General features: G+C 42.0%; 1 long non-coding RNA gene across 1 annotated transcript; it reads right to left on the reverse strand.

Moving 5' to 3' along the window:
• Positions 1 to 3,163: 3,163 nt before the first annotated feature.
• Positions 3,164 to 26,208, reverse strand: LOC120730894. Its single transcript, XR_005695238.1, has 3 exons — positions 26,196 to 26,208; positions 15,550 to 15,559; positions 3,164 to 3,627 (listed from the first exon to the last, which is right to left on the reverse strand). It is a non-coding gene; the product is annotated as an uncharacterized LOC120730894 (long non-coding RNA).
• Positions 26,209 to 26,760: the final 552 nt, after the last annotated feature.

The raw sequence follows: 26,760 nt of genomic DNA on the forward strand, positions 1-26,760 counted from the left end.
ACATAGCACATGAAAAACCAAAGAAAACCAAAGAAACACATGACAAGCAACGGGTGGGTAAAGGGTGAGAGACAGCCGATTTAGACAGTACATCCGGGCCTGCAGCCTGTGCGCTGGTCTCCTTGATCCACCGTCAGCATCAGAAGGGAATAAGCGTCGAAGACGTTTGGAAAGGGAGGGGGAATGAGTGTGTGGAAAAGTATATAACATGATTCCTGTTGGGTCTGTGTTTCCACAAGCCCCGCTAATTCTAGAGACTTATTCATCATGAAGAAAACAAGACAGTCGATCGATCAATCACTTGCGCAAGGGAGGCCTGTGTCCACCACGAAAATGACCTCACATCTGACCTCCCTTGCTGCCCTTTTTATTGAGAGACAGTTCACACAAAACACGTCAGAACAAAGCCACGCCCACATGGTTCTTAGACAAGGCATTGTATGTATATGTGTGAACTTCTGTAAGTGTGTGTGTGTGTGTGTGTGTGTGTGTCAGTCAGTCCTCCTGCTGACCAAAGGGTTGTAAACGCAGGAAGCTTACATCAAAAGAAGCAGATCTTCCAGATAGGATGTATCTACAATAAAACATTACAGCCCCCCCCATCCAGAACCTCGAGAATCTGGGGGGAAGGACAGTGGAATTTCTTTCATCAGAGTTGGCAAGCATAGAAATGACAACATTTAACAATTCACTCTAACATTCCCTCCTGTGTTGTGATTTTTATGTTCCAAATTATTCCTGTGTAGTATATTCTAAGCCATGCACCTCATGCTTGACATTGTCAGCGCAGGCGTCATTTATACACAGGCTTCTGTCATGTCAGTAATTTCAGTCATGTCATGTTGTTATAAAAGTACATAATTAACAAATGTATTAGGAATCATTTTAGTTAGCAATGATCTTATACACGGTAAAATGCATCCTATACATAAGCAAATCAATATCAACAGTACAAAAACAGGAATTAATAATTTCAAAAGAAGATGCCACCAAGGACCAGACATTAACCAAGCTATCCAGCCTTGTGGTGCATCTACTCCTGTCGTGCGATTCATTATGTATTTCTTCAAGTAAACAACTCAATGTCAAAAGTCAAACAAGAAGAATCATCATTCTCAAAAATCATATGTCACTACAATCCAACTGTATACAGACATAGGCATTCAACCACATCAGTTGACTTCATTGTTTGTCCATGTGGCTCTCAGCTAACTTCAAAGCTGTAGCCTGGTCAACACCTTTCTTTATGACTCCTATCAACCCCCCAAATCTCACTGTAGGCATCCTGTGGGGGTTAGAGTCAATTGGTGAATTATCTGCATTTACAACTCTTCTCCTGTCCTGTTGTCACCACAGAAAACGATTTGTAAAGGAAATTGGATCATGGTGTTTTGATCTTCTTGGCTCAAAACCTCAAGTGTTCATGATGTAAATGTAGACAAAAGGCTTCTCTGTTTACATCCTTCTTGCAGAAGACAAAAGAATAGGTGATGTTGCACAAATTCCATGGTAAATCTCCAAACTTGGACTAATCCATTGCCCTTCATACACATAGGCAATTGGCCTGTTTCCAGTTCGTTTAACTGTTCAATGTCCTGCAGCGAGATCCTTTAAGTCAGACTAGCAGGTCTGTCGTACCAGAGCAGTTCACCTTCCCAGCTACTGGTGAATCAACCTTCCATTCAGGTTCAGAGCAGTTGAAAAGTTGGCAGTGTTCCTGGATGTGTTGCTAAAGCAACCAAACAAACTGTCTCGCTCTCAGTGATGCTATATGGCCACAGTCCAGAAGAATGTGTAGCCAGTGGCATCACAAGCATAACCATGGGTCTCGTTCTTTATGTGAGCGGTTGTGTTCTTAAACTGCCGCCAGTAGTTGTTGAAAACCCATGCGGGCACTGGGTGTGGTTTGCTCTGTTCCAGTGCGCTCCCTGTCATCCCACTCTGGGTCCACAGGCTCAAGAAGATGCACAGCACATTCCCAGCCATTCTGATGAGTACCTGTGGCTCAGTTGGTTTCTTCACCGGATTGAGACGAAGGGCCCTGGAGGCTCCCCCCCTTTGTACCCGGTCTTCCTGCCACTTACTCCGAGCTGGCCTGGGTGTGTGTCACCTTCTTGCAGTGTGCTTGATGTATCCAAGTGTTCCTTCCAGCAATCTTCACTGCTGTGGTCGTTGTCAGCAGCACCCGATAGGAACCTTCCATTGTGGACTGGACCAGCACTTCCTCTCCATGGCCTTATCAACATCCAATCTCCAGACTTCAGACTCTGTTCCTGCGAAGAAACAGAATCATCTGGCAGATCATTTGTTCTCATGACTACTTTACTTTTAAACATTTCAAGCATCTAATCTGCTAATATGCTCTCTCTTCTGCTCTTCTATCATCACTACAGAAGACTAGAACCCTAAATGCTCTAACATATGTAATCTCAAAGAGTCAGACCGTTCTCTGTTGGAGTAATCCTTAACTAATTCTATACAGTCTAACCATGTCCTGCCTGTCTTCCTAAGTCTTAATTTTACTGTTCCATTAGTTCTCTCTCTGCCTGCAATTTTTTTTTAAAGTATTTAATAATCCTAGAGTATAAACGATTCCTAGAGTGAGTATAAACTACTCCTAGAGTGAGTATAAACTACTGCTCATCTCCCTCCTGTTGAGACATGGCATAGCCCATGGTTCAAAATAGCAGCAGTCTTATACAAATTATTAGACAGTATTGGTTTATCACACGGATAATAAACACCATCCTGCAAGCTCGCTCCCTTGGTGAGCCACAACTGTTTTCCTGCAGTAGGTGAGTGGGCCTGCATGTCTGCCAATGTTGTACTACTAAAATGCTAACACCATGTTCAACTAAAGCTGCCTCCTTTGCGATCTTATCTGCAAAAACATTCCCTAATGCAACTGGATCTTTCCCTCACATGTGTGCTGCACATTTACAAACAGCAATTCTACTGGGCAATAACACTGCCTCCAGCAGATTTTGCAAGAGTTTGGTGTGTTCTACAGGTTTCCCTGTAGAGGTTGTCACACCTCGTCTCACTCACTACACTACAAAGAAATGTACAGTAGCAAATGCATACTGGCTATCAGTGTATATTGTCTCTCTACAGCTTTACATGCTTCCGTTAAGGCCAGAATCTCTGCTGCTCAAGAAAATATGAAACATGCTAGTTGTCCTGCATATATAACTTTCTCACTGTCTACTACAGTAAAAGCTGTTCTAGTCTGTCCCTCTACTGTCGTAAAACTCAAATCATCAACAAACCAAACCTTTCCCTCAACGTGCCACATTTGGTAAGTCATCCCTCGGCTTACACTCCTTCTCCACGTGCTCTCTACACGCATGAGAAGTGCCCTCCTCTTTCGTTGGCAAAAAGGGTTTGACAAATTCAGAATTGTGCACCACTTTATGGTTATGTATGGTTGTGAGAGTAATAGTAACATTAAAGGCAAGTGTCTTGTAGGTGACAGAAATGTAAGTTTAGTCTGCAGTAGTAGACATCTACCTCGTGTGGAACTAACAATGTCAAAAGTTGAAATAAACTATTTCCTGAAACATTGTACAGCTTAAGCTGCTGCACATACTGATCTCACGCATGGAGGTAAAGCACAAGCAACTAGAGCTAATCTTTTAGGATAGTAAGTTACTGGCTTCACTTGTGGAAAAAGTGCTGTTAGTTATTTTACAGTCACCTGGCATTTGTGCTGTTCACAGAACCACAAGTCCATCGCTGGACCTCCTCTGCGTTGTCACTTTTTGGAGCTTGGCATGCTCCCTCAGGTTCCATTTTCCAATGCTGCTGAAGATTTAAGGCAGAGCACGTCATACACCTTAATTGTCTTCCTTAACGTCAACGTCAAAACTCTTTCATCTTATTTAAGATTTGCTGTGCAAAGTCTCCTCGTGACAATCCTTTGGAAGCCCAGTAGCACAGCTCTCTGTGCTGAAGGTGATCTCCGATCCTCCTGAAGACTCTCTCCAGGCCTCAGCTTCCATCTTGTGGACAATCCTCTCAGTCACTCCTACTCGTCACGGCACCACACGACATCTACAAATTAAAAATAGAAGACACTCCTCTCGCCACATGGCTTTCGCCATGTGTCAACTCCCCAGTGAGCCATGTACAAGAATGTTGCACAGTCTCCCTAAAACAATCTCCAGGGTTTGTCCCTTGGAGGAGCTTCACTCCAAGCTGTAACCCTGTGTAAAAACATTAGTCAGCAATTAAATGTTTTGCTTGTTTAACTCCCAGCTTCAGCCTGTATCCTAGAAGACAAAGTCTTAAAGTTAAAACAACTTCACATTTGCAACCAACTATAGATCATAAGAGTAATAAAGTATTCAGCGTCACAGAGACAAGTATCATTGCAGATTTATTCTAAACTCATTAAACTCCTACTTTTTCCCATAATTTGTTCCAAATTATTTAACAGCTCAACGTCATTCCACATTGTAATCAGTGACTTCCCTTAAGTTTGTCACTCACCATGAGCCCAATACTGGTCAGATAATGAGCCCCATGTAACTATTCTGTAACCACTGCACATCTGTTCAATTGTCACTTGTCTGTCTGTGCTGAATCCTTTACAAGCACTCTTAAAGAAAAACAAACATTAGTCAAACACATGGTTCATCCTGGTTGTCAGGTGTCGGCCATCCAGATTCCAGAGGAGCTGTGAAAAGTCGTAAGGTTAACACTCGCTGTGGAAAAAGTAACAGTGGTCTCATCACAATATGTCTCAAACTGTATTAATTTCTCCCTTGTAATTTTCACATTTTCTCAACAACACAGTGTACCTTCATCATCAACATATAGCCTGTAACTACAGTTTTCTTCATACAAAATCTCAGTAATCCTGTGATAGAAAAACATCATTAAGTTGTGTCTTGCTATAAATCACATGATCAAATCACATGATTAACCATCTGCTGTAAAAAGAAATGTAAATGTTAGCGCTGAGCGGGTGTATACACTCTTTCTCACAGTAATCTCTGTGAGCAACACAAGGTAGTGAATGGTACCTGGTAAATTCACAGACACAGAAAAATTTAAACTAAAAAGGTTAAATTTTCAGAGTTCACATAGTCATTTGACCCAAGTTTCCTCCTGTGGTCTCCTTCTGCAACAGAGACACACACAGAGATACATCCACACCTTTGTCAGGTAGGGGTTAACTTCACACAATGGTGTTAAGTCAGTCAGTCTTGTCAGCTTCCCCATTTATTTTAAAATTCTTACTCATTCACTCAGTGATTCCTTCTTTTGCTAATTGTGGAAATTATCGTCGCATTCATTTCCACGCTCAGCAAAATGATGTCATTTCAAAAAGAAAAACAATTTAGACTGGATTTCCTCGTTGAATCCTTTTGGACAGGAACTTGTTTCCTAATTGTCCCAAATAAGTGGCTTTCTCCTGAGCCCATTTTAATTTTGGAGAAGCTCACTTTGCAACAGTATAGCGCTTCTGTTCTAATCGTGCAGATCTGCTCAAACAGAGATCATCAAACAAAACTTTCAGTGCACCATGAAAGTAACAAAATAAAAGGAAAGAAAGAAAATAAGGGAAAGCAAAGGAAAGAAAGGCCTTGTTTAAGTCATGACATGTGTTCTTCATGCCAGGGGGATAAATCGTAACAACCCAATTGGCAGGCTCAACTTAATAACAAAAGACAAATAAACAGCCAGTTTAATCTCAAACATTCATCCAATCAGCCATACACACAACATACAACATAACCCTGTTGTCTCATCACATAATAAGTTTCTTCTCATATAACCAAATGTGTGCCATGTTAAAACTTCTTCACACATCAGAAACTCACAATCAGCTCATTCATTTAAGACCTCTCATCAGCATTCTGTTTTCTCCTCTATGATGCAACCATCTGTCCTCCTATAATATTCAGTCCACTAGTCTATGTATCACTTTCATCTTACTAGTGACTTGGACAAGATGACAAACAGAATCTCATGCTTAAGATGCTGTCTGGTCTTCATGAGTATCATTTATTGTGTATGTGCATGTAAGGCTTAGTATAGTTAATGCATTTTCTGTATGTTTTTGTGTTCCTCTCTCATCACACTTTCATTATTCTCATCACTGTTTAAACAACACACATCTCTCTCTCTGTTTTTTTTTTAAACTGTACTTTCCTCCAAAACAGAAAATAGCATTACAGCTGTTTCAGACTGAGAAACACCAAACACTCTTCATGCTATCATTCATCCACACAACTATTTTATTTCTTTTTGTCCACTGGGCAGGTGATCTGCAGAACCACGTCTGCCCGTCTACCGTGACGTCAGACACACTCACTTCTGCTTAGAGCACAATTTCACTTCATTCGTCAACGATCCACACACCACGTGCTGCCCAATAAAAACTTTGCAGTGTATTTCATCCTCTTTCAAGGCAGACTTACACAGTTTATTCTCCATTACAAGACAACAATCAGCCACACTCACGCAGACCACGTCTGGCCCGCACACACACAATATAGGCCTATCGCTTGCGTCTACACGCACAGCTAGCGCTCTCTGTTGAAAACGCTCAAACGCCCCATATGGCGGAGAATTCAACCATCGGACACTCTCTAACGCCCCAAATGGCGGAGATTCCGGACTCTCTTCACGGCGGAGTCACCGAACCTAGGTTCCTAGAGACTTATTCATCATGAAGAAAACAAGACAGTCGATCGATCAATCACTTGCGCAAGGGAGGCCTGTGTCCACCACGAAAATGACCTCACATCTGACCTCCCTTGCTGCCCTTTTTATTGAGAGACAGTTCACACAAAACACGTCAGAACAAAGCCACGCCCACATGGTTCTAAGACAAGGCATTGTATGTATATGTGTGAACTTCTGTAAGTGTGTGTGTGTGTGTGTGTGTGTGTGTGTGTGTGTGTGTGTGTGTGTGTGTGTGTGTCAGTCAGACCTCCTGCTGACCAAAGGGTCGTAAACGCAGGAAGCTTACATCAAAAGAAGCAGATCTTCCAGATAGGATGTATCTGCAATAAAACATTACAGCCCCCCCATCCAGTACTTCGAGAATCTGGGGGGGAAGGACAGTGGAATTTCTTTCATCAGAGTTGGCGAGCATAGAAATGACAACATTTAACAATTCACTGTAACAATTCCTATAAGCTTGTGTTACATCACATAAGTATTATTATCATTGCTATTTAGGGCGATCGTGGCTCAAGAGTTGGCAGTTTGCCTTGTGATCAGAAGGTTGTCGGTTCAAGCCCCGCCTCGGACACTCTCGGTATTGTGTCCGTGGTCAAGACTCTTCACCTACCACCTACTGGTGATGGCTAGAGAGGCCGATGGTGCGATATGGCAGCCTCGCCTCTGTCCCAGGGCATGCAATCCATTATTATTTAAACCAACTGTTAACTGTATATTTCTGTACATTTACATATTATGATTCATATTGCCACATTCATTGACCTTGTTTATAGGTAATTTCATTGTTTGATCACGTTAAAATGTTCCTAATTTGATGTCTAAAAGCACTTGGAAAAGGCAGAATCCCATGTGAAATTAGCGCAACAAACTCTATTTTCATTACTGAAAGTAACTGTATTTACATGAGAAAGTTATTTTCTGTTATTTTACGGTAGTATAATATTACCGTATTTTTAAGATGTTTTTTTTAACAGTGTAGTATACTAGTGATATTATGTCACAGAGTAACTTCTAAAATGCTTCTAAACTCTTTACTTTTGATTTCTGTGACGTAAAGGAATATTGTCTGCAGAGAAGCTGTAGGTTCAGTCTTGTTCTGTTGGCTGTTTTTGAACAAGCTCCTGGATGAAGACACATACCATGTGAGGCTGTCGGATGTCTTTCCATTCTGGCGACTTGAGTGGCATTTTTTGTGAGGTTCTGCTGAATCTCCTGGAGATCCTCTCATTTGGAGGGGAGACATACCTTGTGTATGACATCCTTCACTGAGCAAACTAAATACAGATCATAAGGTATCTACGGTAAGAAGTTGAAATGTTTGGGGTTTTTTTTTTGCACCAGCAGCAGCAGAATGCAAGCTGAACAGTCAGTCTAAGGAGCAGAAATCTCAGCATCTGACATTTCTGGCAGCAGAACAGATGCTGAGTCGCTGGTACTGATCAGCTTTAAAATAGAGAGAAAAAAAACACAGCTTCAGGTGGGTGCAGAGCACTTCAGTACACAGTTCTTTACAGCAGCGGTCCCCAACCTTTTTTGCGCCACGGACCGGTTTATGCCCGACAATATTTTCACGGACCGGCCTTTAAGGTGTCGTGGATAAATACAACAAAATAAAACTAGTACCGGTACCGAAAAAAATAAGATTTATTCATAACACACGTGAAAAGACCCAGAAAAACCGAGTAAACGATAAAAACGATAACAAAATAACGCTGAAAACCGATAAAAACCCTGAAAACCATACATTTCACACCTGAGCTTCAACTCTTGCGGCCCGGTACCAAACGACTCACGGACCAGTACCGGTCCGAGGTCCGGGGGTTGGGGACTGCTGCTTTAGAGCCATTCCACTGGGAGATATTTTCTTTCACTTACTAGCTGAATATTAGTAAGTGCTCATATTTAATAGTCATTTAAATTGTACAGACTGTAAATCCTGGGGAACAGCCTTTGATGTGATATTACACACTCTCGGTGATCACTTTATAAATGCAATTATGGGGCAATAGATGAGGGACATTTCATTTTTAACGTAATAGAAAGAGATGAGATTTTCAAAATGGGCTACAGTTCATTTTGAATGTTTACTGATCAGAATCAACCACAAATATTTTTGACATACAATGAATTATTTCTGTCACATGATTTAAAAACCCTGCCTGAGGGAATTATGGCAATCTACTTTAATTTTTCAGTTTAAGTTTAGTTGGCTTGAATGATTTTGATTGGTTTTGAAACTTTCTTTCTTACTGATACAAGTGTCCTAGTAGGAGCAATAAAAGCTGAGCCGTGGTTCAGCTTTTTTAGTGGCACCAGGGGTAAATTTTTAATTCATCACTGCTGGTAAAGAATTTAGTGGAGCTCGCGGTTACCATATACTTCACTCTAACAAAGCCTTCTGACACTTTGTGAAGCTTGATGACTTCCAGGGATGGGAGTTGTGCCTGTTGTTACATATGGCAAGTGTGTCTTTAAACTTTCTTCATAAGAGAATTTTCTAACAGCACAATCTTCTTCCTCTGTAGGCAGATTGTTCTGCTTTATTAATTATTAATCCAAATTCCATGCAGCTAAGACTCAAGTGACTACTTCTGCCAGACTGATGTCCACCTGCCCTATAATTATAAAGAAGATTATTAAGAAGACAAATGTCAAAGGGTTCATGAGCAGGCAGAAATGTCACCTAGCCTTAGAATGATTAGTTAGGCGAAAAAGGTTAAAAAAAGGCAAAAAGGTTCAAAATCTCAGATCTGGGTCCTGTGTAGCTTGAGATCAGTTTCCTGAGAGTGCAGGTGAATTCCACGATATTAGTACAGTGAATGTTCTCACCACCTCCAAATATACAGTACCGTCATGTATTTACGAGCAGGAAGGCAAAAGTGGGTAAGGCATGTAAGCAGATGAATAACAGGAAGGCTTTCCAAAGAGGTGCCAAAGACATTTCCAAAGAGCAGAGAAAAAGAAAGAAGCGAGAGTCTTCTGGAATAGCTCAACTAAATAGTAATTATAGTCCTGAGAAACACTATCACTAGAGCAGGTTAACAAATTGGATAAATCCAAGCTTAAATTCTGAGCTCCATTGCAGATAAATGCCTGGGGTTTCTAAGGACCACACCTGCTGCTGGAAGAGACTGGTTAATAAAATTTATACCCACATTTGCACAAACGGGGGGGAAAAAAAACAGTGTGGCACCTGATGGACCATGATAGAAAAAGCGAGATGTCACTGACAAAATAAAAAGATAGCAAACAATACTCAGAACAATGGATCACAATGGCAGCTTTGAAGGCTTGGACAATGCAGACGCATGCAGTGTTTAGTTCTTAAATGTTCCAGCAGTAACCTTTGCAAGTCCTGTCCTCTGCCTCCAAAACTTTGTTAACTCTGTGTGATTTCCTGTGTACATAGTGCTTTTCGAAAATGACTTAATCAAGGTGTATGTATATCAGTGAAACAGAAGGGGTGAAGTGATTATTTATTTTGTACAGTTTTCCCTTGTGTTTTCCTGAGATAGGGTCTTATGGAGAGCACTTTCCTTTTGTTTGGTTCTGTTTCACACTGGATATTGGTAGCACTTCTTGGACAAGTTGTGGGTTTTTGGGGGGCTTTTTTGGCATTGGTTCATCATAGATGTTATGCTTTTAGGTTTATTGCCACTTCTTTCTCACTTACTATGTGTTAATAGACCTCTCTGCATTGAATCGTACTTGTTATTAATCTCTGTCTCTGTTCCACAGCATGTCTTAATCCTGTTTTCCTTCTCTCACCCCAAATGGTCGCAGCAGATGGCCGCCCCTCCCTGGGCCTGCTTTTGCCGGAGGTTTCTTCCTGTTAAAAGGGAGTTTTTCCTTCCCACTGTCGCCAAAGTGCTTGCTCATAGTGGGTCATATGATTGTTGGGTTTTCTCTGTATCTATTATTGTAGGATCTACTGTACAATATAAAGTGCCTGGAGGCGACTGTTGTTGTGATTTCACGCTATATAAATAAAATTGAATTGAATTCTTGAAAGGAGTAGCATTAAACCTAATCTTTAATTGTGAAGTAAGCTCGAAATTTTGGTTTTGGAGACTGGGACGTGGACACAATTTTAACCCTTATTCTGAGAACCAGTCAGACTGTGTGAAATAACTCCAACTTATAAATTCTGGTCATAAATTGATTTGTTTTTATATAGCATAATTTTCTGACCTCTTTTAAAAGTGTCTTGTAAGTCTTGTAGAGACTGTAAGCAATTTACAAGACTGCAGGCGTCTGAAGCGCGGGACTCCGATGCTTGAAGGAAGTACAAAGAATTTATTTACAATGTCCAGGGGACATGTACAACAGTGACAGGGTGCTATATACAATTGTGCAAGGGTGGGGTCTCCAGGGAATCCAAGGGAAAGAAACGGAGATATCTGTTTCTCACTCCTCTTCTGTCACACACTACACTTTGCAGCCACTCTCCACTTGCTCACAACTTGAGTCTCCACAGGGAACAGGACCAGGTCAGGGATGTCTATGTACAAAGAGAAGGCAAATTGAAATAAATGCTAAATCAAAGAGAGCTACAAGCAATCTCAAAGCCGGGGCTACACTGACACAAGTCAAACAACGATTCAGCGATGAGTAGCCTCGCTTATTCCCCTTAAATAGTGGCAGGCTAATGAGACACAGGTGTTCACTCTCCCACAGGTGCATAGACTAAAGACAGGAACCCATAATGAGTTCTGCCCAGGCGACAGAGGGAGATAGAAAGAGAGGGTGAGGGAGAGAGAACAAGAGAGAAAGTGCAAAACAATAACGAAACCCAGTTGCTGCTGAATACTCCTCAGGCTGGTCTGCCGAGCCATGACATCAATATTTTAACAAAAGGCGACATGCTGCTCTCTGTAATTTGTGCCCAGTGCCCAGTCCCCTGTACTAGGAACTGAAGGATTACCTGTATGATCTAATAGCACAAGGCTGGATTCGGAAGTCAAACTCCTCATACTTCTCACCTGTTGTGCATGTCCATATAGAAGATGGTACTCTTTGGCTAAGGATTGATTACAGACCATTGAACAGAAAAATACATCCTGACTGACAGACATTTATTGTGCATGATGTATTGTACACAATCTGGATCTGCATCCCCTTTGACCTCATGAATGCTCCAGCAGCCTTCCAGAAGAATGTTTAGAAGTTCTTCGGGATAACATTTGTATTCCCTATATTGACAACTTGGCTTTTCAAAGTGAGCTAGTGGCCTGTATGGGGCTGTTTTGCTGCCTCAGGACCTGGAAGACTGGCTGTAGTAAATGGAAACATTAATTCTGCTGTCTACCAAAACATCCTAAAAGAGAATGTTCATCTGTTCGTGACCTGAAGTTCAAGTGCACTTGAGTTCTGTAGCAGGATAATGATCCAAAACAGTAAAGTCCACTGATACTGTCGACCATAAGTCCACTTATGAATGGCTTAAGCAAAACAAAATGAAAACTACAGTTTTTGCTGCTAAAAGTGGCCCAACCAGGTTAGGGGTCAATCACTTTTTTAACAGGGCCATGTAGGTTTGGATTTTTTTTCCCCTTAATAATACACACCTTCATTTAGAAACTTCATTGTCCGTTTTCTTGTGTTATTTTTGGATAATATTTAAATTTGTTTGATGATCTGAAACATTTAGGTGTGGCAAACATACAAAAAAAGGAAATAAGGAAGGGGAAAACACCTTTTCACACCACTGTATATGACAGTACTCCTGTCTACTCTGACTATCCAACTTTTTCTAATCAGTCATCAGTACTCCTAAAGTTGTATAATGCTAAAATTTCTGTGCTTCAGCTCTCTTTTCACCTTTGCAACTAAGGGGGCAATTTTTTTTTAAATTTGTAATGCAATAAAATTTGATCAACATACTTTATTTACTTTATATTTTTTTTTGTTTTTTATCTATCCTAGGTAAACATCTAACATTTTTTGTCAAATGCTTTTTTTGTGTTAATTCAATTCAGTTTTATTTATATAGTACCAAATCACAACAGCAGTTGCCTCAATGTGTCATCATCATAAGGATGCATTTCTTATGCATTTCTTGGTACTTGTACTACAGATTTCTCATCTCTGTATCTGATGAATTAGATATTCAGGAAGAAAATTAACAACAAATTTTTGTTGGGGTTTCCATTACAAGGCACAGTAACTGTATATTGTATAAATATACTGTATACAATTAATGTTTTAAAGGTAAAAACACAAGTGAGCTTTATTGAAAATCATGCATGTCCATTTAGATATTGTAGAACAATAACATGGCGGAAATGGATTGTCCTTTTGGCAGAAAATGGTCCGGTTGTTAAAAAAACAGCCCTCCTGCTAGAGCTATTTTTATCAGCTTTTATCAGGAGAGGTCGACCGGTAAACAAATAACCAAATAAATAAATATATAAATATATAAATTCATCTCAGAGTATTGTCTAAGGGACAGGTGATCTGTATGCTCTACCGCCAAGAGAAGCCACTTATTCCATCATTGCAGAAATCCCTGCTGTACAGCCTTCTCTTGTGCTTTTACAGGCTTAAGTTCAGCACTGTATTCCACTTGTCAAGCCAAAGAGCTAAATGTGCCTATCTTACTCCATTTGGCAAAAAACAAAAGAGAAAAAAACAACAACAAAACGACAAAAAACAAAGCTAGAGGTGTGCTTCTCTAGCTCCACTCTTCCTTTTTTTCTTCATTGTACTGCAATCACAGGCAGTGGGTTGCAGATTTATAAATCATTTATTTGGAAGCTAATGCACTGCACTTGATGGAAGAGTGCCTACTTTGGCTGCAGTTACACTGGCATGAGATATTGAAAGAGACTTTCCATGTGAAAACAAATAGTGCTTTGTGTCATTGTGCTTAATTATAAATATTGTTGAAATTTAAGTGCATAAATTTCTTTTTTACTTAGAATGAAACTATTAAGTGTGTGCTTGTGGAAGACATACCTGTTATAAGACTGGCTATTAAACTAGCTGGCTATTTTAGAGTTTTTCATGAACTGAGATTCGGGTTTTATTAAGTATGTACGAGTAAGAAATGATATGTCAAAAGGTAGAATGCATCACCACTGTTGTTGTGTTGGAATTAAGAGTTCCACTTCCATCTTCTTTAAAGCTGATTGTACTAGCTTCTACAGTGAAAAATAACACCAATGGAATAAGTGCTGTGTAATGCCAAGGTGTTCTGGGAGAAAAGGCTGCAGTATGCAGTTTTTGAAAGCCTAATGCAATGCCTTGGCCACCCTAGCTCGAAAACCCCAACCCTGGGGAGCCAACATAGGTGAACGGAGCAGACAACACTCGGAGGCACAAGGGATGAGTGCAAACCAGACTTTATTTACAAAGAATAAAGTGAGCGACACAATGAGAATTAATTCCATGAAAAGTTAAGTGTGTTTTAACTATGAACTGTGAATGAGAGGACTACAGAGCAAACTATGACCTTAGATAACACTATGATGAGCTATTTCCTAGGATCAATACTATGAGACACATGACACAATACACAAGCACATCATGAACCAAGCAACACTAAATTCAAATTCAAATTTTATTTGTCACGTACACAGTCATACACAGTACGATATGTAGTGAAATGCTTGGACAACTGCTCGTGACCTAAAGAAAACAAAAAAAAGGAAAGGCTATGAATAAGATAGGAAATAAATATGAAAAATTAAAAAGGGTAAATTTAACTAGGAAGGAATAAAATATAAATTAAGGTTAAAAATGAAATAACTGTACAACACAAATTAGAATGAAGGGTAAATTTAACTGGGAAGAATAAGATAAAATATATAAATTAAAGTTGAAAATAAAATAACTGTACAACAAAATACACAATATAGAACTATATAAGAATGTATGAAGAAATCTAAATATAAATAATATATACACAATAACAGCAGCTGTACAAGTATTAACCGGAAATGAAGAATATAGTGACCAGTGTTGTGCAAAAACAAAGTCCAGAAAGTCCAGTGTGTGTGTAAGAACTGTATGTGTGGGTCAGTACTGTGTGGTGGTGTGATTGAGAGACCGTATCGCCTGCGGGAAGAAGCTCCTCCTCAGTCTCTCTGTGTTGGTCTTCAGGGAGCGGAATCGCTTTCCTGACCTCAACAGAGAGAACAGTCCGTTGTTGGGATGGCTGAGGTCCTTCACGATCTTCCTGGCCTTGGTCCAGCACCGCCTGCTGTAGATTGAGTGCAGGTCAGGGAGCTCGGAGCGGATGGTGCGCTCAGCTGACCGCACAACCCTCTGTAGAGCTCGTCTGTCCTGCATGGTGCTGTTCCCGAACCAGGTTAAGATGTTTCCCGCCAGGATGCTCTCTATGGTGCACGAGTAAAAGTTCCTGAGCACCTTGGAGGGCAGTTGGAAGTCTCTCAAGCGTCTGAGGTGGTAGAGACGCTGTCGGGCCTTTTTCACCACGGTGTTGATGTGACAGGACCATGACAGGTCCTGCGTGATGTGAACTCCGAGGTATTTGAAGCTGTCCACTCTCTCCACTGGGCACTCGTTGATGACGGGGGTCTGGTAGTTCCTCTCCTGCTTTGTGCTGAAGTCCACTATCAGCTCCTTTGTCTTACTGACGTTTAGAAGGAGGTTGTTCCTCTGGCACCAGTTCTCCAGATTCCTAATCTCCTTCAGGTAGGCCGTCTCGTTGTTATCAGAGATCAGGCCCACCACGACGGTGTCGTCAGCAAACTTGATGATGGTGGTGGAGCTGGTAGTGGCCACACAGTCATATGTGTACAAAGAGTACAGCAGGGGGCTCAGAACACACCCCTGGGGGGCTCCAGTGCTGAGAGTGGTGGAGGCTGAGACATGTCCGCCCATCCTTACTGCCTGTGGTCTGCCAGTTAGGAAGTTGGAGATCCACTGACACATAGATGAGCTGAGTCCCAGATGCTCCAGCTTGGTGGTGAGTGTGGAGGGAATTATGGTGTTAAATGCAGAGCTGTAGTCTATGAAGAGCATTTTAACATAATTCCCCCTTCTAGTGTCCAAGTGAGTGAGTGATGTGTGGAGGAGATGAGAGATGGCATCGTCTGTGGAACGATTTGGACGGTAAGCGAACTGTAGTGGGTCCAGTGTGTCTGGTAGTGAAGAAATGATGAAGTCTCTGACCAGGCGTTCAAAGCACTTCATCACTACTGAGGTGAGGGCTACAGGGCGATAGTCATTGAGAGAAGCAGGGTGGGGTTTCTTCGGGACAGGAACAATGATGGACTCTTTGAAGCATGTGGGGATCACCGACTGAGATAGAGAGATGTTGAATATCTCAGTGAACACAGGAGCTAGCTGGTATGCGCAGTCTCTTAGGATACGACCTGGGATGCCGTCTGGTCCTGCTGCTTTCCTGGTGTTCACTCTCTTGAAGGCTCTCCTTACTTCATGCTCGGAGATGACGAGCACGTTTCCGGTGCTGGCAGCATCTTCCTGTCTGCAGCCGTTAGCGCCGCTAACACTAGCATTGTTGGAGACCTTAGCTGCAGCCTCGAAGCGAGCATAGAAAGTGTTCAGCTCGTCTGCCAGAGTCACGGCCGCGTTCGTCATACCGCGTTCGTCATACTAGCGACCAGGTAATGAGTCGAGGGAGTGAGTTCTTAGGCTGATGAGAACAGGAGTCCAGGAAACCCGATTCTGGGTAACATCCAGTACAGGAACCCAAAGGTGCAGGAAAAGGGAGTTACTAGACAGGGAAGTGGAGCTGGAATGCTCACAATCAATGAAATGAGAGAGACAGGTGTCAGGTCGCAAATCCAGACACTGGTCTGAAGTGAAAATGGCGAATGGTGAAACAGTCCTACTTTTCACAGGCGGAGGCAAGACGTAGAGGGCAGGTGGTCTGGGTGAGTCGTAGAGAAAGTTCCAACAAGAGATCGGTGATTTCCAGAGAACAGGGCAGGGAGGCTGACAGGTGGGTTAAGTGGGCGAACCAGCAACTGAACAGAGGTAAATTATGGTAGTGAGAAGAATGATGTCCGTAGGATTGCTGTGAATAGAGGAAAACAGTACAAGAATAGCTATAACTAGATTCTTTAAACTATGACGACTTTCACAAACAATGGTTAGCAGACAGTCTGGCAAGTAATGGTGGTGAGGGTTGGTCTTAAATCCCTGCAGCCTAATTACTCACAGGTGCCGCTTGTACGAGGAGATGAGGCAACTTCGCCCAGAGGTGAAACCACCAGCACCACGGAAAAATCCATAATTCAACTAGAACATGACAAAAACTATCATGGGCCTTACACTGAGTTTCTCTCTGATTTCTCAGACTTTTTATCTGATTTACTGCTCAACACAGATAAAATAATTATTGTGGGTGATTTTAGATGGAGCTTGCAAAGAAAAGCGTCTGGACTTCTTTAAGTTACTTGAAGACGTTTCACCTCTCATCCGAGAAGCTTCTTCAGTTCTAAGGTCAAATGGTGGGGAGTCCCAGATTTAAACCTAGTGGGAGTATCCCCCCACAGAGGGACAAAAGGACCCCCTGATGATCCTCTAATCGCCTGAGCCAAGGTGTGAAACTGGGTGTGGGTCCCAATCAGCCAGGGTTTCGGGTGAGCTCATTGTGAAACCTGGCCCCACCTTATCATGTGAATCCCTGAGGTCAGATGGCCCAGGATGTGAGTGGGCGTTAAGGCGTCTGGGGAGGGAACTCAAAACTGGATTATACATGGCAGACAGTTGGTGTCGTAATCCACCGCCTCTGTTCAAAGATGGTCGCTCACAGTGGACATAGATGGCTTCTTTCACTCCTCTTTCAAACCATCTGTCCTCTCTGTCCAAAATGTGAACATTGGCATCCTCGAAAGAGTGTCCTTTATCCTTAAGATGCAGATGGACTGCTGAGTCTTGTCCTGTGGAGGTGGCTCTTCTATGTTGTGCCATGCGCTTGTGAAGTGGCTGTTTGGTCTCCCCAATGTAGAGGTCTGGGCATTCCTCACTGCACTGTACAGCATACACCACATTGTTAAGTCTGTGTTTTGGAGTTTTGTCTTTCGGGTGAACCAGTTAAAAGACAAAACTTAACTTAACATAGTTGTCATGGTCCTGGGCTGCTGACTCAGAGTTTTGAGTTAATTGTTATTATTTTCTAGTTTCTTCTGATTTTGTATTAGTTCTTAGTGGTTGGTTCTTGTGTTTTATTATTCCTACCTGTGTTCTCCCCTCTGTGTTCTGTTTGTGTCTCTGAGTTTGTGTTTTTAAAACAGTCTGTTAATTTCCTGTTTTACTTTGAAGGTCTGTGTCTCGTTTTGCTCATCAGTTTCAGCTATGTTTTCCCCCTGAGTGTCATTTCCTGATTACCTTGTATGTGTGTATTTATAGTGTCCATCTAGCTCTCTTCCTCGTCAGGTCGTCTGCTTCCCATGGTTTTGTCTGCGTCTCTCTGCTCCTCGCCTCATGTCTCCCCTTTGTGTATGATTTCAGGTCTGCTCACTAGCTTTCCCAGTTTAGTTTATTTTGTAATTTTCACCATCACTTTGTGTTACTGTCACCCATCATCAATAAAGGTCACTCGCATCACAGCCGTCTCTGCAACTTGGGTCCTCCTTTCCCAAACACCACACGACTGCTGCCCCAGCCATGACACTAGTAATGACTTCACAAAATTCTTCACAGATAAAATTTTAACCATTAGGGAAAAAATTACTCATAATCATCTCACAGATGTAACATTATCTACAGCTACTTTCAGTACCATTGATATTCATTCAGAGTCTTTTTCTCCAATTGATTTTTACGAGTTAATTTCAGTAATTACTTCCTCCAAACCATCAACATGTCTTTTAGACCCCATTCCTACAAGACTGCTCAAAGAAGTCCTGCCATTAATTAATGCGTCAATCTTAAATATGATCAACCTATCTCTAATAATCAGCCATGTACCACAGGCCTTCAAGCTGGCTGTAGTTAAACATTTACTTAAAAAGCCAACTTTTGCCCCAATAGTCTTAACTAGGCCAATCTCTAACCTTCCTTTCATCGAAAAATCCTTGAAAGCATAGTTGTCAAACAGCTAGTAGATCATCTGCAGAGGAATGGCTTATTTGAAGAGTTTCAATCAGGTTTCAGAGCCCATCACAGCACAGAAACAGCTTTAGTGAAGGTTACAAATGATCTTATTATGGCCTCTGACAGTGGACTCATGTCTGTGCTTGTCCTGCTAGACCTCAGTGAAGCGTTCGATACTGTTGACCATAATATTCTATTAGAACGATTACAGCACGCTGTAAGTATTACAGGTACTGCACTGCAGTTGTTTATATCATATTTACATCTATCTAATAGACTCCAGTTTGTCTACATAAATGGGGAGTTCTCTTCACACACTAAGGTTAATTATGGAGGACCAGTTCTGTTTACACTATACATGCTTCCTTTAGGCAGTATCATCAGAAGGCATAGCATACATTTTCACTGCTATGCAGATGATGCCCAACTTTATCTATCCATGAAGCCAGATAACACACACCAATTAGTTAAACTGCACAAATGTCTTAATGACATAAAGACCTGGATGACCTCTAACTTTCTCCTTCTAAATTCTGATAAAACTGAGGTTATTGTACTCGGCCCTGAAAATCTTAGATATATGGTATCAAACCAGATTCTTACTCTGGATGGCATTACCTTGGCCTCCAGTAACACTGTGAGGAACCTTGGTGTAATCTTTGACCAGCATTTGATTATATTTCTCCTATATTGGCTTTCCTTCATTGGCTCCTTGTTAAATCCAGAATTTAATCCAAAATCCTGCTTCTCACATAAAAGTTCTTGAATAATCAAGCATCATTTCATCTTAATGACCTTGTAGTACCATATCACCCCATTAGAACACTTTGCTCTCACACTGCAGGCTTACTTGTTGTTCCTAGAGTATTTAAAAGTAGAATGGGAGGCAGAACCTTCCGTTTTCAGGCCCCTCTTCTGTGGAAACAGCTTCCAGTTTGGATTCGGGAGACAAACACTATCTCTACTTGGGCAAAAGGAAAAGAAAAGTTTTATTAGGCTTAAAACTTTCCTTTTGCTAAAGCATATAGTTAGGGCTGGATCAGGTGACCCTGAATCCTCCCTTAGTTATGCTGCCATAGGTGTAGGCTGCTGGGGGATTCCCATAATGCATTGAGTATTTCTTCTTCAGTCACCTTTCTCACTCACTATGTGTTAATAGACCTCTATGCATTGAATCATGCTTGTTTTAATCTCTTCTTTATTAATCTCTTCTCTTCCACAGCATGTCTTTTGTCCTGTTTTCTTTCTCTCACCCCAACTGGTCGCAGCAGATTTTTTAGCTCCAGTTCAGCCGGTGGTGTGGGTGTCAAAAATGATGACACATTGAAACAAAGTACCATCAGATTTTGATTCATCATGCATCTGGGAAGTGCTTGCTTGGCAGCAGTTTCATACCTTGGTAGAAAAATACACACAGTGGAAGAATGACAGTCATGGATTAGCCTCCCCATACTATGGATCTTAAAATTATTCAAGCAGTATGTGATCAGCTTGACAACACAGCAACTTGAGAACACAGCAACAGGCAACCAGCATTTAGATAAGAGATCTGAAATGTCCTACAAGAGGCTAGAAGACTGTTTAGAGAATCAGAAAGTATGCCTAAGAACACTCAGATGTTCAAGATTGTTAGAATTGTAGAAACTCTATTTTGACCTAACATAGGTTGCATGTATGTTTGAACATGTTACAATAAATCCTTCTACCAATTTCCCATTTTCCTAGCAAAAACATAACCAGTAGGTAAAGAAAAACACAAAAATATTCAAACCAAAAAATCAAAAAATCTTTTCCTTTTTTTTAAAATGGCAAAAAACCTGACAAAAACAATAGTAAACAAAAAATGTTAACTTTTTGTCTACTCTCTCAACCACTTTGGATGTTGCCATATCTATGGAACTGATTTTTGCTGATAACCCCGCTCCTCTTTTCTGATTTCTGTTTCCCCTAGTGAGCCTAGTGTTCTGCTGGAGGGAGTTCTTCCTCCTCACCGCTGCCAAGTGCTATACAGGGGATCATGGGATAGACAGGGTTCTTTGTAAAATACTGCAGGGAATTTACCTTTAAGTTTAAAGCACAGAGATGATTGTTCAGTATCACCGACTACATAGTACCTCCATCAAAGCTGATAATATTTCCTGAAATATATTTCAAACACTAACACTAACATGTGAAATGTCAAGGTTTGCTCTTTTAGGACTAAAGAATCCTTTTTAAATGTTCTGGAAAAAGTTCTCAAGCATAATCAATTTTAAAAGGCACGTGAAGCCCTTTTACAATTTATAAAAAAATAAAATAAAATTTAAAAAATTGACACACCCACTATATGATCTCCTTGTTGTCTGCTTGTTGTGACACAAAAACTGATAGCTGTACCTTCAACTAAGGAAAACTTGTCATTAGCAGAAATTAAAAAAAAAAAAAAAAGCAAACAAACGGGAAACTAAATACAAGCTGATTAAACTATCTCAGGCTAAGAACACTAAGAACACTAAGAAACTAAACTGGGGAACAGAACAGTAGTATAAATGGAGCAACACTACGCTCTGACCAAGCACAAGGGAAGACGGACACAATATATACAAAGGGGTGAATGAGACAAGTTGTGTAAAGCACTTTGAGTGGTCAGAGGGAGTAGAAAAGTGCTATATAAGAACCAGTCCATTAACCATTTTACCTCTAGCATGGGGCAACCTCTAGCAGAGACGGAGCCACTTGGGGTGTGGAGGGCACAGAGCAGACTCTGGTTGCTCTTGTAGGGCCTGTGCAGGGTGCTCAGCTGGCTCCACTGGTGGGTGAGGCTGACGTAGAAGACTGGCCACTCTCCTCTTGGGAACAGGCATGGGCGCAGTGACTGGTCAAATACCAGCCATCCCCACCCGAGGAACAGGTACAGGTGCTGTAATGGGCTGGGTCTCAGCTGCCCTTGTCCTGGGAACCAGGATAAGATCAGGTTGACGAGTGGATACAAGCTTTCCCCACCCGAGGAACTGGTATGGGTGCAGGGCACAGGTGGAGGAGATGACTTTGAGGTGGCCACAATAGTTAAACAGCGAACTGATTGAGGCAAAAAAGAAAAAAAAAAACACAGTCTGAATCAGCTAGTTTGGATACCTGATGAACTGTCTCAGAAGGCGATGGCTGTGACACTACAGACTCAGGGGGTGCAGACCGTGCTGCTTGGCAAGTTGTCTCTGGAGAATCCAGCAATGAGACACAGACAGTCATGGGAAATGGAGGTAATGAAACACAAAACAGTTTCTTTAGTGAAAGCTGTTGTTGACTGCTTTAATTTGACTCATCTGCATAGGATATAAGTATTTGGTCAGTATGACTCATCAGTCTTCTCCATATTTTTTTAAGTCATTTTAATTTACGTTTTACATTTTAATGAGTTACCTTAGTTGCATATACACCTGAAATAAAAGTATTTATTTAGTGTTTCACAATGAAGTTGATTATATTTAAACTGTGAATCTTTAAAATTAATAACAGTCTATATTTATAGTATCATGTGTATTACCTTTGTGACATAAACATATGTAACAAATAACCTTATGTCTTTCATAAATGAGTGTCTCTTTTTTGCTAAATGCTTACATCACACTAGATAACGGTTAGAAGGATATTTTCTGGGACAAAGGGAGTCTGAACACAATGCGTGGAACTACATAAATAGAATCAGTAGTAGGATAATATTAAATGATCAAGGCTAGGCAGGGAGGTGTTTTTGTCTCTGTCATTCCAGGAAAAGGAGCGGATAAGAGGTTGGGAATGAAATATCAGATATTTCTCCTGTACTTCCTTCTGAAGAAATCGAACATGACAAATTGGTGAGCCTGATGTAATTTTTTTTGGTTGGAAGAAAGGAGAAAAGGAGAATTGGAAAGAGTCCTGACGGAGTTGCTGTCAGACGCCAGAACTGGAGACAACTGATTCCAGGTCGCACTCACAGAAGGCTTTCAAAATAAAGGTAAAGAGGGCCTGTTGTTATACTAAAATTGGACATAAATCGAATTTACATTTAAGAAGTGAGGGATCAAAGTTCTCTCAGTCAAAGAGTGTTTTTAAGATATGCATGTTTAATGCATAAAAGTTAGAATTACAAGTTGGTAATAAAAGGAAAATAAAAAGGTTTTAAATTAAGTTTAAATTTTAAATTTAAATTAAGAGATTAAGATTAAATTACAAGGTTTTAAAGGATAAATAAAATAAAGGATAGGTTAAATTTGGTCAAGGAGGATCAAAGTTAAGATTACAGAAGGTTTTTAATGGCAAGATAAATAGGATGATTAGAATAATGAAATGAAAATATAAGGTTACAAGTTTTATTTTGGTTACAAGGAATAAATAGGTAAAAACAAGAGTACAAGGTTTTAAAAGATTTAAAATTGTAAAATTTTATAATAAAATGGAAAATAAGGACATATAGTGAGTGATGGTTAAGTTAATAGGTCAAAGGTCAGATTAAACAGGTTAAACAGTTAAATGGAGCAGCTATTTTAAACCTTTTTTGAGTTGCGGCACATTTTATAGATTAAAAATATCCAGTGGCACACCACCAATCAAACTGTTCCAACATGACACACTGTAGCCTAATACAGTACATATAATGACAAGTTAGTCCCTCAATTTGTGAAACCTGATCCTGTCTAGATGAGCACAAAGATATTCTGGCACGAATTTAAGACCCAAATTTAACAAAGTTTTGCCAACATTTACCATGCGCACAACATAATCCAACACAGGAGCTAGGTCTGCTGGTAAAATCTTGGTAACGAGTGCCTCATGGTGCAGAAAACAGTGCATAACAATAACATCTGCGTGTATCGCTTTCACTCTGCTAGCAAAACTGTTTGGTGATTTTATTACTTGCAGTAATTATTAAATTGTATTTTTTGGATGGATTATTTGAATTTAAATAATTTCTCACGACACACCTGACTATCTCTCGCACAATGGTGAGAAACACGGAAATAGAGATTAAATAAGGAAATAAATCAAGAGTATGAGTTAATGAGAAATTAACCCAGCTGAAAGTCAAAGGTCCATCCATCCATCCATCTTCATCCACTTTATCCGGGGCCAGGTCGCCGGGGCAGCAGCCTAAGCAGAGAAGCCCAGACTTCCCTCTCCCCAGCCACCTCCTCCAGCTTATCCGGGGGAACACCAAGGCATTCCCAGGCCAGCCGAGAGATATAATCTCTCCAGCGTGTCCTGGGTCTGCCCCAGGGCCTCCTCCTGGTGGGACATGCCCGGAACACCAACCCCAGGAGGCGCCCAGGAGGCATCCTTGTCAGATGCCCGAACCACCTCAGCGTCTCACCCTATCTCTAAGGGAGAGGCCAGCCACCCTTCGGAGGAAGCTCATTTCCGCCGCTTGTATCTGCGATCTCGTTCTTTCGGTCACTACCCACAGCTTGTGGCCATAGGTGAGGATAGGGACGTAGATCGACCGGTAAATTGAGAGCTTCGCTTTTACACTCAGCTCCCTCTTCACCACAACGGACCGGTGCAGCGTCCGCATCACTGCAGCCGCCGCACAAATCCGTCTGTCGATCTCCGGCTCCCTTCTCCCATTACTCGCGAAAAAGACCCCGAGATACTTGAACTCCTCCACTTGGGGCAGGAACTCATCCCCGACCCGGAGTGGGCACTCCACCCTTTTCCAGCTGAGAACCATGGCCTCAGATTTGGAAGTGCTGATCCTCATTCCCGCTGCTTCACACTCGGCTGCGAACCGTTCCAGTGCGAGCTGGAGGCCTTCACCCGATGAAGACAACAGAACCACATCATCCGCAAAAGCAGAGATGAGATTCTGAGGCCACCGAAGTGAAAGCCCTCCGCCACTTGGCTGTGCCTAGAAATCCTGTCCATAAAAATTATGAACAGAATCGGTGACAAAGGGCAGCCCTGGCGGAGCCCATCACCCACCGGGAACGAGTCCGGCAATGCGAACCAAGCTCTTGCAACGGTTGTATAGGGATTGAATGGCCCGTAGCAATGGGCCAGACACCCCATACTCCCACAGCACCTCCCACAGGACACCCTGAGGGACACGGTCGAATGCCTTCTCCAAGTCCACAAAACACATGTAGACTGGTTGGGCAAACTCCCATGCACCCTCAAGTATCCTTTAGAGCAGGGATGTCAAACTCAAATACACAGTGGGCCAAAATAGAATAGAATAGAATTCAACTTTATTGTCATTGCACATGCACAGGTACAGGGCAACGAAATGCAGTTTGCATCCATCCAGAAGTGCTTTAGTGATATAGATATATTACAATATATATTAGCAATAATATAGATATGTGAGTATAATACAGAAATGGGTCTATTATGGTATGTTATAATGTACACGGTATGAAGTATGTTGTGAATATTCTATAACTATAAGTATGTACAGGCTGTAGTGAGTACAAGCTATGTACAGGCTATGAACAGGATATAAATATGAAACTCCAAAACTGGAACAAAGTCGGGGACTAACGTTAATATTTATTGAAATATATTTATTCCTCCAGATATAAGAATGAATCTTTTCTTATGGACTCAAACACGTTTTGCTGAAAAACTGAATATGGAACAAGCAAAGCTTAATACTAAACAATATATATATTAGCTGTATAATACCAGTAGGCCAGCTCTGATAGTAATTTGGTATGGCTTCGCGGGCCAAATGTAAGTAGGCTGTGGGCCAAATTTGACACCTATGCTTTAGAGGATAAAGAGCTGGTCCAGTGTTCCGCAACCTCCTCCTGTATCCAAGGTTCGACTAGCGAACGAACTCTCCTTTTCAGCACCCTGGCATAGACTTTCCCAGGGAGGCCAAGGAGTGTGATCCCCCTGTAGTTGGAACACACCCTCCGGTCTCCCTTCTTAAAGATGGGGACCACCACCCCGGTCTGCCAGTCCAGGGGTACTGCCCCTGATCTCCACGCAACATTGTAGAGGCGTGTCAACCAGGACAGCCCTACAACGTCCAGAGCCTTCAGGAACTCGGGGCGGACCTCATAAACACCAGGTGCTCTGCCACCAATGAGTTGTTTAACTGCCTCAGTGACCTCGCCTCCGGAAATTGGCGGGTCATTCCCCTCATCCCCAGACTCTGCTTCCTCCTCGGAAGATGTGTCAGTGGGATTAAGGAGGTCCTCGAAGTATTCCTTCCACCGCCTGACAATTTTCTCAGTTGAAGTCAGCAGCGCTCTGCCAGCACTATACACAGTGCAGGTAGAGCACTGTTTTCCCCTCCTGAGACGCCTGACAGTTTCCCAGAATCTCTTCGAGGCAGTCCGAAAGTCTTTTTCCATGGCCTCTCCGAACTCCTCCCACACCCGAGTTTTTGCTTCAGCCACTGTCCGAGACGCATTCCGCTTGGCCTGTCGATACCTGTCGGCTGCCTCCAGAGTCCCACAGGCTAACCAAGCCCGATAGGACTCCTTCTTCAGCCTGGTGGCTCCCCTCACCTCTGGTGTCCACCATTTGGTTCGGGGATTACCACCACGGCAGGTACCAACCACCTTGCGGCCACAGCTCAATGCAGCAGCTTCAGCAATGGAGACGCTGAACATGGTCCATTCGGACTCAATGTCCCCAGTCTCCCTCGGAATGCTGTTGAAGCTCTGCCGGAGGTGTGCGTTGAAGATCTCGCGGACTGGGGCCTCTTCTAGACGTTCCCAGCACACCCTCACTACGCGTTTAGGTGCACCAGGTCTGTCCAGCATCCTCCCCCGCCACTTGATCCAACTCACTACCAGGTGGTGATCAGTTGACAGCTCAGCCCCTCTCTTTACCCGAGTGTCCAGAACATATGGTCACAGGTCTGGTGATACGATTACAAAACCAATCATCGACCTGCGGCCTAGAGCATCCTGGTGCCACGTGCACTTATGGACACTCTTATGTTCGAACAAGTGTTCGTTATGGCCAAACTGTGATTTGCACAGAAGTCCAATAACAAAACACCACTCGGGTTCAGATCAGGGAGGCGGTTCCTCCCAATCACGCCCCTCCAGGTCTCGCTGTCGTTAC

The sequence above is a fragment of the Simochromis diagramma genome, unplaced genomic scaffold, assembly GCF_900408965.1.
Source record: "Simochromis diagramma unplaced genomic scaffold, fSimDia1.1 OVJJ01000746.1, whole genome shotgun sequence".
In the NCBI taxonomy this organism is placed as follows: Eukaryota; Metazoa; Chordata; class Actinopteri; order Cichliformes; family Cichlidae; genus Simochromis; species Simochromis diagramma.